Here is a 10,209-nt window from a genome sequence, read left to right as displayed (position 1 = left end):
GAGCTCCGATTGAGTCTGACGACTGGCCCCTACTCTTTGACCGGGTGGAGGGCCCCGGTTGAGGATATAGTTCCCTGGGCCGATAGCCATAAGTAGTTAGGATTGATGTTAGACCGAGGGTGAATGAAGGTCCTTCCCTCCTTTCAACCATCCAGCTTGTTGAAGGGAGGGCCAGATAAACTATAGGCCTGCCTGCCAGGGACCTGCTCTCCATCCTGAACTGTGACGGGGCCTGATGAGTGAACAGTGACCTGAACTGAACACCTTCTATTTGTACCTCATGCCATAGAATAGTAGGGGCCATGTTACGTCACTATATCCTCCCACCCGAGGGGGGTGGGAGCCAATTTCCTCTATCTTCCCACCCACCCCTATGGCTATCTGGTTCCCTTTATAATAGTAGGGTAGATTATCTACATCCTATAAAATGGTAGGGCCCCAGGGAGGATATAGAAGAACTAGTTAGGGAGGGAGTCCTTAAAAACTCTAGGCCTCCAACTATAGGCAGGAAGGCTAGGGCTCCAACTAGAAATGAACAGGCTAGGGAGGGTATTTCTCGCCAACAGAGTTATTTCCTTCCACACTGCTGCGAGAGAAAGTGAGGACTCAGAAACATCTAGAAAACTTTCACTCAGCTTGAACTGAGTTAACTACTATAGTTCCCCGGTGGCCCCAAGATGGAACCTTCCCTTGAGCCGGGTAACCTTTAGTTGGGTTACTCGACTGAGAATTCTGGCAATCCATCTATTCAACTATATGCTCTAGTTGGGGAATTCCTTCCTTCCGGCCAATCTTAACTGAACAATCCAACCGGGGGTGAACCTCTAGGAGTTCTTTCATAACTAGTTGAATTCTATCCTACTATCTCGAGTTAGGCTAGCCAATAGCTACGGGGCACCGGCCAATCAAAACAAAGGATGGTCAGAGACTAGTCTTCTGGATGGAGAATCCTTCTCATGCGAGGGAGTTCACTACCTGGGGGTGTTCTAGGCTAGATTCCTGGGCTGGCGGAAAGAAAGAACAATCGAACAATCTGGAGCTAGTGAGGGCTATAACTCCTCTTAACCGTCCATCAGGGCCACCCTCACTCCCACTGTCCATCCTTCACTTCCACCCTTCACCCCCTATAGTCCATCCTGCCCATTAGAATAGTAGGGCCATCTTGGTTTCAATGCAGGAACCGGGTCTACAATAATATAATAATAGGGGCCACCGGGGGCTCCTTTGCCATTCACTGGAATAGCTAGCAGCCCTATGAGTTAGGCCAACCGAGGGTTCAGTGAGTTAGGTTCCTCCAACCGGGGGTGCTGATTGAACCCCGCCCAAGCCAGATAGAAACTTTGGATCAGGATAGAGGTAACCGGATAGAAGGATAGAGGTAACCGGATAGAAACTTTGGTTTGGATCGATCCTCCGACCAACAGCCCCTACTATTCTATGGCCAGTCATAGGGTGGCAAGCAGGGGAAGGGGTAGGCTTTGAACCTGGGGGAAGAACAATACTAGCAGCCTCATTCAACCATTAACAATCCATAACCGGATAGAAAGAACCCCGAGCGCTTGCCTGCCTCTCACCCAATTATCCAACTGGCTGAGAAAAAAGGGGCTCAGGCTCCTCGTTAGAGAGATATAATCGCTCCACCCCCGGTAGCTCCAACTAATCAACTAAACTAGATATATCCTTCCCTCACTCGGTGATGCTCAGATTTCATGTTAGCAGGGGATAGGAAAGAAACCAAACCGGAGGTGGAGGATGGCAAGGGGGTCTCTGAAGGATGGAAGGTAACGTTTAGGATATCCCCACGGGGTGGCTATAGCTAGTATTACGTAGAGAATCTGGTCTTCACTCTGGTGTTTACAAGGAAGGGTATATGGATGCTTTGATAGTTGGTGTTGACTACAGGCCCCACTGAAATGGCTGTAACGATGAGGTCGCTTCCATTCAACCAGATAGAAACAGATGGTAGTTGTTAACCTGCCTGATGGTTCACCTGCCTACCTTTCCACACCCCCGATGGGAGTGAACATCCAGCTAAAAAGAGAATCTAGTCATCTTGCCTCCCACCCAAGTTTCTCACCGACCAACTGAACTGTCGGAGGAGCAGTACCGGAGGAGATTGTTCTACCTTCCTTTCCTCTGCATTGGCCTAGCCGGGTAACCTGGGTCCAACATCCTTATGGCAGAGTAGACTAGTTTTATTTGATTGAGGGAGGGAGTATACAACTCTAATAAGAAGGAAAGGCATTGGGTTATGTTCAATGTGCCGCTTTCACTCATCCTGAACTGACCACGAAAGCAGCCTAAACATGGGGTGAAGCCATTACTTGCCTACAGGGAATAGTTGAGTCAAGTGGCTGGTCATCCTCAACTCGAACATGAAGCAGTGTAGGCTTAGTATCCTCCCTGGGGGTGTAGGAGCTACCGATGGTCCGGTTGTCATGTTCTTGTTACTGCCTTCCGACCTTCCCTCCTTCATTGGATTAAACTAGTCTGCTCCAATCAGCCTCCCTCCCTAACTAGGAAGGAAGGCAGTTCAAAAGCTACATCTCCAGCCATATCCAGCCAGTCATCAGCCATATCCAGTCATCCCCATCGAGTCCTTTGTTTTCGGTGCTTGGAAGGCCCGTAGTAGGTTGGGGTGGGTGGGTGGGAGGAGACGGGGGCTTTATTTTCGATTCAATCAGCCTAAATACGTAACATGCTATAGTTCCAAGCCTAGCTAGCCTAATCCTCCCATATGAGGTTCAGGGTGGAGCGAGAGATAGGCCACACCCCCGGATTAGATTAGTTGTTCCCTCCCACCCGACGATAACGTTTCATTCCTTCTTTTCCCACTTCAAGCTTTTGGCCCCACCCAAAAGCCTAAGATGTTACGTAGAGCCCTTACTATTCTAAGGGAGTCTAGTTGACCTACTATTTGAAGGGCGGGCATTGAGGCAGCTGTTGAGCACCCTACTATTTGAAGGGCATTGAGGCAGCTGTTTAGGATTTTATCCTCTCAGAGATAACATTTCTAGGAGCCGAACAATCAAAGGATGGTTTTTTATCATTACTTTACCCACCCCGCACCAATGGTTGCCCTCTACTCTATAGTTGTTGAACTCGTTACGGCACATTCTTTCTTGTTGATGGGTTAGCATCTCCAGCTATTAGTCCCTGAAGGAAAGGATAAAGTAGTTGATTATATTGTAACTCCCCAGTTGAAACCTCATTAACAGTAGGAGCCCAAGCCAATAATCTATTTGAGGGGCGGCATCGACTAGCTTCTTCTGAGTGGGGAAGTTCAACCGGGCACTCCCTAACCTCTCTGGACAGGAAAGAAAGAATGGCCAGCAACCTGCCATAGTTTATTTGGCCTATCCTACCGATTGCATCCATCGATCAGGCTAATAAACTACTTTCTTATTCTATAATTCCCTGGGTGGGTTCATCGGGATTATAGCCTAGCCCTACTATTCTATGGCGAACCTGGGCTAGAACGAAACTATCGAGGGGTCTCGTTGGCTCAATCGGGGGTGTGTGTGGGAGGCTAGAGCCTGCTCATTGGCTCAGGGGTGTACTCTTCCCATGCGACCTTCAGGGAGGACAATCCTATAGTTTAGTAATTGAAGGAAGGGAGTTGAGTGTCCGATAGCTAGAACTATCCCTCTAATTGCCTTCCAATTCTTGCCAACATCGCTGAAAATCAATATCCCTTGATGGGTGACTTCAGCTATTAGTCTAGCTTCCCTCCCACCGGCCTGCCTACATGGATTAATGCCTACACCCCCAGGGAGGGCTTCACTGCTCGGGGGGGGTTCCATCCTTCAATTCTATTTTGCATCCTTCACTTCTATGGTCCTTCCTTCCTGCTGATTGAACCCTGGGTAATCAGATAGAAACTTTGGATCGATCCTCCCTCTTTTCTCGAACAAAAGCGAGAACCAAAGAGAACAAGATTAGGCTACTATCTAACAATCGGGGGTGAGGATGAGACTAGGTGGGTTCATCGCTCCTCCCATTCGTTAATCTCAACATCCATCCATCCTAGTTTAGTATGCTTCCATCCTGAGCATGCTGGAAGAAAGTAGTTGAGTCAACCGGCTAGAAGATTGGCTAAAGGATGGGCCGGAACTAGACAATCTACCGTAATCGGCTCCAACAACTGTGGCTCCAACCGGTGAACTAATATGGGAAATTTGAGAAACATGGATCGTGGCTGGTGGCTACTTCCTTCCGGTTGAACTACTCTCTCTCAACTGCTCAGAGTTCCCTCCTCGAGCGAGCAAAGAAACTATTTTGTTTGGTTTGTCAGAGAAAAGGAATGAAACAACCTTCTGAGGGTAGGGTGGGAGGACAATAGAAACAAGAAAGAGGGGGTGCCACCGGGGGTGAGGGATGCCCATCCTTTTTCACCCTCGGTTACACCCTCGGTTAGGCACTAGGCCAATCCAACTTCTCGAGGTTACATCCCTTCCTATCTTGGGGTATTCCCTTAAACAATGAGTGAGGTTACTAGGGTGGTCTCTTCTCTTTGGGCCTTCAACAATCGGGGAAAGAAAGAAAGAAACTAATTTCCATCCGATGGACATGCAGAATGCTCGACCGGAAGGTGGGAGGGCAGCCAAACCCTTTCTCGACGGTAATTACCACCGGGGGTGGGGGATGGAGCACCACCAAGCGATATTGCCTGGGGCTTCCTTCCAACCAGCCGGATGCACTGGACAGAAAGAAAGTGAGGTTCTTAGAAAAGCTACTTCCTTTAGTGAGGTTCTCAGAAAAGCTACTTCCTTCCTTACTCGAAGAGAATATCTATGTATCTAGTTAGGCCAGCCCCCTACCAAAATATAGGCCACACCGTGAGTTTTCTTGGAGAAAGAAGCCTAGCTACATGTTCCCATCCAGGAAGGACCATCCTAGTTGAAGACTTTATTGTTGAGAAAGCACACCCCCTCCTCTTTTTGTTACTCCATCCTATTGAACCCCCAGGGAATCATAAAAAAAATGAGGAGCTACCCGGAGCTAGTGAGGGAGAAGCCTACTGCCCCTCGATATTGAACTGAGCCCACCCAACAAATAGCTACTATTTAGTCTTTCCTGCTAATGGTGGGGCCTACTGATCGATTCCCCAACTGGCCATCCTGATTACACCCCGGGGGGAAGGAGAATGGGAAGGGAGTTTAATAAAGTATTCTCCGGCTGGACGGTAGTTATTCTTTATCACGACCATAAAATTTTAGGCGGTCGGCCCTATAGAATTGTAGGCAGTCATATGAACCAGACTTTTTTTTGATCGACGGTGATGGGACATTCCTTCTCCTTATTTTGATGCTTTAGTGACTACACATGGACCGCTGCTTCCTCACTGGGTAAATAAGAGTTCGAGCAGATTCAGTTAATGATGCATTTTACCGCTATGACTGTTACTCGCTCTGGAACGGGCTATGACTATCGATCTGGGTCTCTATCTAGATCTTCACCACTTGGAACTGGAACTTTTGCTAGCTCAGGAGATGATGGAACAGGTAGGGATGCTAGGAAAGAAGCTACTTCTGTCTATGCTGCTGGCTCTGCTACTGCTGATGGATCGACTGAACCACCTGGATCATCTGCTTCATCAACGATAGAATCTAAAGAATAGTCTACTGAACCAATCAATCAACAGAATCAACTGATGCACCTATCCTTGCCTATGCCTTTGCATCTAGATCTAGATCTGGATCGACTTCTAGCTATATCTGAGTGGTTTAAGTGTGCCTGACCTGTGCTGTATGGAGAGGTGAAGGCAAGGCTATCCCTTCGAGAATGTTATAGGGAGTGATAGCTATCTATCTGCGTGATCCTGACCAAGGGATGGTACTTAGACTCTGGTCAGGGGATAGTTTATGTGCATCCTCCCAAGGTGTTGATTAACAACAACTATTTGTGAAGGTGAAGTGAAGATTGGTTTGGTTCCAATGTGGAGGTTTGCTTCTTTCGTGTGTGTGGAGTGGATTATTGCATTGTACTGCGATCATTATGTTGTGCTCGTTGTCCACCGAGAAAGAAGTTGAGCATTGTCTGATGGATTCGTTGCGTTGATGAAACAACCTGTCTCCTGTGTGGAGCTGGGGTCCCAGTACTCTCTGGCTGGAGTTGTCTGTTGTGTCAGACCTGTTGTTGTTCTTTGATCGACGCATAACTTTATCCTTGTGTTTGGGGTTTAAGATCTGTTGTTGCTTTAAAATTTGTTATTTACGCATTTCTCTGCTTCATCGACCTGCTGCCTGCCTCTACTATTCATTTACCTACCCTATCCAGCAAAATTATAGTGACTCTATGACAACCTATCAAATTTGTTACTTAGCAAAATGGAAAGACTGACTATGGAACTAGAATAGGATTAGGATCTGGAACAAGATCATCTTCTGGGTATCGATCTCGATCAAAAGGCTCTGGATTTGGATCTTTAGGAGGCTATGGATCTTAAACAAGTGGCTCTCGAAATGGGTCTACCACATATGGATCTCGCTCTGCTACTGGAGGATATGGATCTCTGGTTAAGGATCAACTAAATCTGGGACTTAATCTGCTTTAGATGGATCTGCGACTAGAGGATCTGAAACTGCTCTTGCCTTTCCTCCTGTTGCCTTAGATGCTGCTTGCTTAGCTGCTGGTTAAACAAGATCAATTGAATCTGCAACAAAGAAGGCTGATAGCTTTCGAAATGGAAGGGATTTATGCTGGCTATGTATCTCCTGTTGCTATCTCTGTGCCATCTCCACTGCTTCAGACTTAGGAGGAATTGGTTCATCTGCGTGTGGCATCGGATCTTAATTCTGACTCATTGATTGCATCTTGAACTGCTTCTGGCTACCTAACTTTAATAAGGGGGTTCCTTAATTGGATCTGCTTAAACTGCTCCAGACTCAACTTCTTACTTTGCGGGTTTTGCTCCTTCGTACTTTGCCCCCGGTGGGCCCGGATCTGGGAAAAGTTATGACTAGGATGGCACGTTGTACAGCTTCCCCCCCCGTGGGACTGATGCTACTTACGGATAAATGGGTTCTTCAACGGGCGCTTCCATTCAGTAAACTGGCTAATAAACTGCTTCATCGACTGGATGGAGAAAAGTCAATCGGCTTTCAAACAAGAAGAGATGCTACTAAATCTCGAACGGACTATGCCTTTGCGGGATCAAATGAATCAAGGTAAACCGTCCCTACTGCTGGATCTACTGCTCAATCTCACGATCAAATTAGGTTATGAACTACCTTTTCTACTTTGGGTGTCATCTTTGCTTATGCTTACTTAGATGTGGACTGTGCCGCTGCCTCCGGTGCTTTCCATGCACCTGCCCATGATACCTTTGGTAGCTAATGGCCCAGGTAGGATCTTAGCTCTGGTAAGGGTGTTTTGGTACCGTGTATGAGCCCATAGAATTGTAGGCACTGGTAGGGATGATCGACGATGCAATGTGTAGGGATGCTGCTTTATTAAAAAGCTGAGCACGTGTAGTGGTGCTTATTGGCTGATGTCTGTATTAGTCTGCTGGAACCAATACTTGTATGATCTTATCCGGCTTTTGATACCACCCTTTTTTCTTTATATACCATAGTTCCAGTTATCACGCTGGGGTGCATTTTAACTAGAAGCGCCATAACTCGGTAAGGGGTTCATCTAGAATAATCTATTTGAGGGGTCGCCATAGAATAGTAGGGGTCCTGTCCCTTTAGTCGAGCCCTTTAGAATAGGCCGGGGTCTGGCTCGCCCTGACTGTTCAAGCGACCTGCCCCCCTCCCCTTCAGCCACCCTAGTTCCCTAATGTTGAGCCCGAGAAGGTTTGGCTCGCCCTGACTGGCAAAGTGACCCGAAATGCCCCCGCCCCATTCTAGCCAATGGGATGGGGGGGGGCATGTTACATCTAGAATCTAGAATCTAGTCTAGCCCTCTAGTTGGAGATCGATGAGCAAAACTTCTAGATCTTTCTTGGTGCTACCCCGTAGGGCGATCCCATAGCCCTAAAATTCTATGGGGAGGGGTAGCACCAACCAGAAAGAATTGCTTCCCATTCGAGCCATAGAATAGTAGGGGCCCTCCCTCTAGATTCTATATGTAACATGCTTGGGTGGGAGGGAATCATAGGGTTCCCCAGGGGGGCATTGAAATTCCTTCCTTGTCTTTGCCAGAGTCATGAAGCGTCTTCACTATCAAAACCCTCTACTGCTTTGATTCCCGCCGGGGGCACTTGCTCGTTCTGTGATCCGATCCCGCCTATAGGGCCTCCATTTGGGGAGTCGCACAACCCTAATGTTTCCAATGCTAAATCAAGGAGGGGCACCCCCAGTTAGGCTGTAGTGTAACTATCTAGAATTCAAGAAATAATAGCTAGTCGTTGGTAGCCGGGAATAATCTCACTACCGGGAGGGGAGGAGGAACTAAACTAGTCTACTCCCTGCCAGCCATACTGAATTCACTTTCTCGGAAGGGAGCACCAACTCATGCTAACTTTCTCGCTCGATAAAGAGGAGAATGAACAAAGGATGGGAGTCCCGCCTACCTGAGCTTTCATTGGAGCCTACCTACTTTCTTGCTAACAACTGGGCCTATAGAATTTTAGGCCATCCTTTTTGATTGATTGGCTATCCAGGGAAAGGAGAACCTAACTTGCTTTTATATCCATCCTTCATCGCCCATCCATCCGGAGGGTCTAATCGCCCATAGAATAGTAGGGCAACCACTAAAATATAGGAAGGGCAACCATTGGTGCCTACCCTTCCTACACGGTAATAAGGAACTAGCCGCCTATAGATTGTAAGGGCTCCCCTTTGAGAATAGTAGGGCCCCATAGAATTGTAGGGCGAGTTCCCCTCCTTTAGTTGTTGAGTGGGCAACGGCATCTAGCTCCATGAGGAGAAGCTGATGGAGGGATGAACATATGGAAATACAATATTCTAGTTTGAACTATATTCCCCATGCAAGGGAGGAACTATTATTGTTAGATAGCCCGGCCGTAGAGAAGTGATTAGATGGCGGGCCAGCTAAATGGATGGAAGGAAGGTTCGGAGGGAAGGAAGCTAACCCAGGGAACTTTCAAGATCTTTAGCCACCGCCCCTACGGGGCAATTACAATTAGTAGTTATTGCAATTAGTAGCTATTGTGATTGGTCCCGGGCCTTGGACACAACAGCCCACTAGTGAGCTAGCGCTCCAACGAATCAATAGAATGAATAGATAGTTTATCCGGGTGGGTGGGAGGAGATAGAGACTTACTTCCTTCGAATCAGATGGCCCGAAGAAAGTGAATGGGGAGATTGCAGTTCTATTCCCTCCTTCCAGAGGCAGGTGGATAATAGAGACTATTATTGTTGGATGACAAACAGTAGGAGGCAACAGTTCTATTCTTTGGATTGTTCAGGTGGGAGAAGGGAGAAACCTGATCCTCCCACTTCCAGTTCTGCCTAGCCTCATCTGGAGTTCAACTCCTCCATCTAACACCTCTGACCACCTCCCATATATCTGGTCTTCCATTCACCAGAGTTGGAAGGGACTGATCTGATATAGTAGTTTAGCACCTCCCCTACCATTTTATAGGCGAGAGGACCTCTGCTTCTCGTAGGAGGCAACAGTTCCATTCGTTTATTGACAAGGCAGGTTGATAATCAATACGATTGAGCCCATCTATCTAGGGGAACTATACCCCCCACCCATCCCCACACATGGGCTCCCGGCCAGATATAGTTAGGGGCCCTACGTCTCTGCCCGATTTGACTCCTCCCCTCCATCACTACTATGGAATGAATAATCTATTTAGGGCCCGCGATCCCATAGTAGTGATGGGCTTCTATTGGAAGCCGACTAGAGCTTGCTACGGGAGTCTCCACTTTCAATAATTGGAGGGAAGGGCGATCGAACTCTTTCACTAACGAATATGGATCGGGGAGTTCATCGGGTTCATCAAGAGGAGATATCAAATAGTGGGTCTTCATGGCTAAAGGGGAAGGCTCTATCCGATATTAGCCTAGATGAACACCCGAAAGATCCAACCTCTTCTATAGTATAGTTCTCATCTGTCCTTGGTTCAATGCTGTATCGGAGATGCTTCAGCAGGTGCAGGTTCAATGTTGTATCACTCGACCGCTATAATTCGACGGGTGTGCATGGGGGCCCTACTATCCATAGCCTAGTTCCAGGAGAGCATCAGGTTCTGGTCGGCTAATATAGTCTCTGGCAGAACATCAGTTTGGCAGA

Source organism: Cupressus sempervirens, chromosome 11 (genome assembly GCF_028749045.1).
Source record: "Cupressus sempervirens isolate cs-2001-9-10 chromosome 11, ASM2874904v1, whole genome shotgun sequence".
NCBI classification, from domain to species: Eukaryota; Viridiplantae; Streptophyta; class Pinopsida; order Cupressales; family Cupressaceae; genus Cupressus; species Cupressus sempervirens.
Note: the sequence above shows the minus strand (reverse complement) of the source record.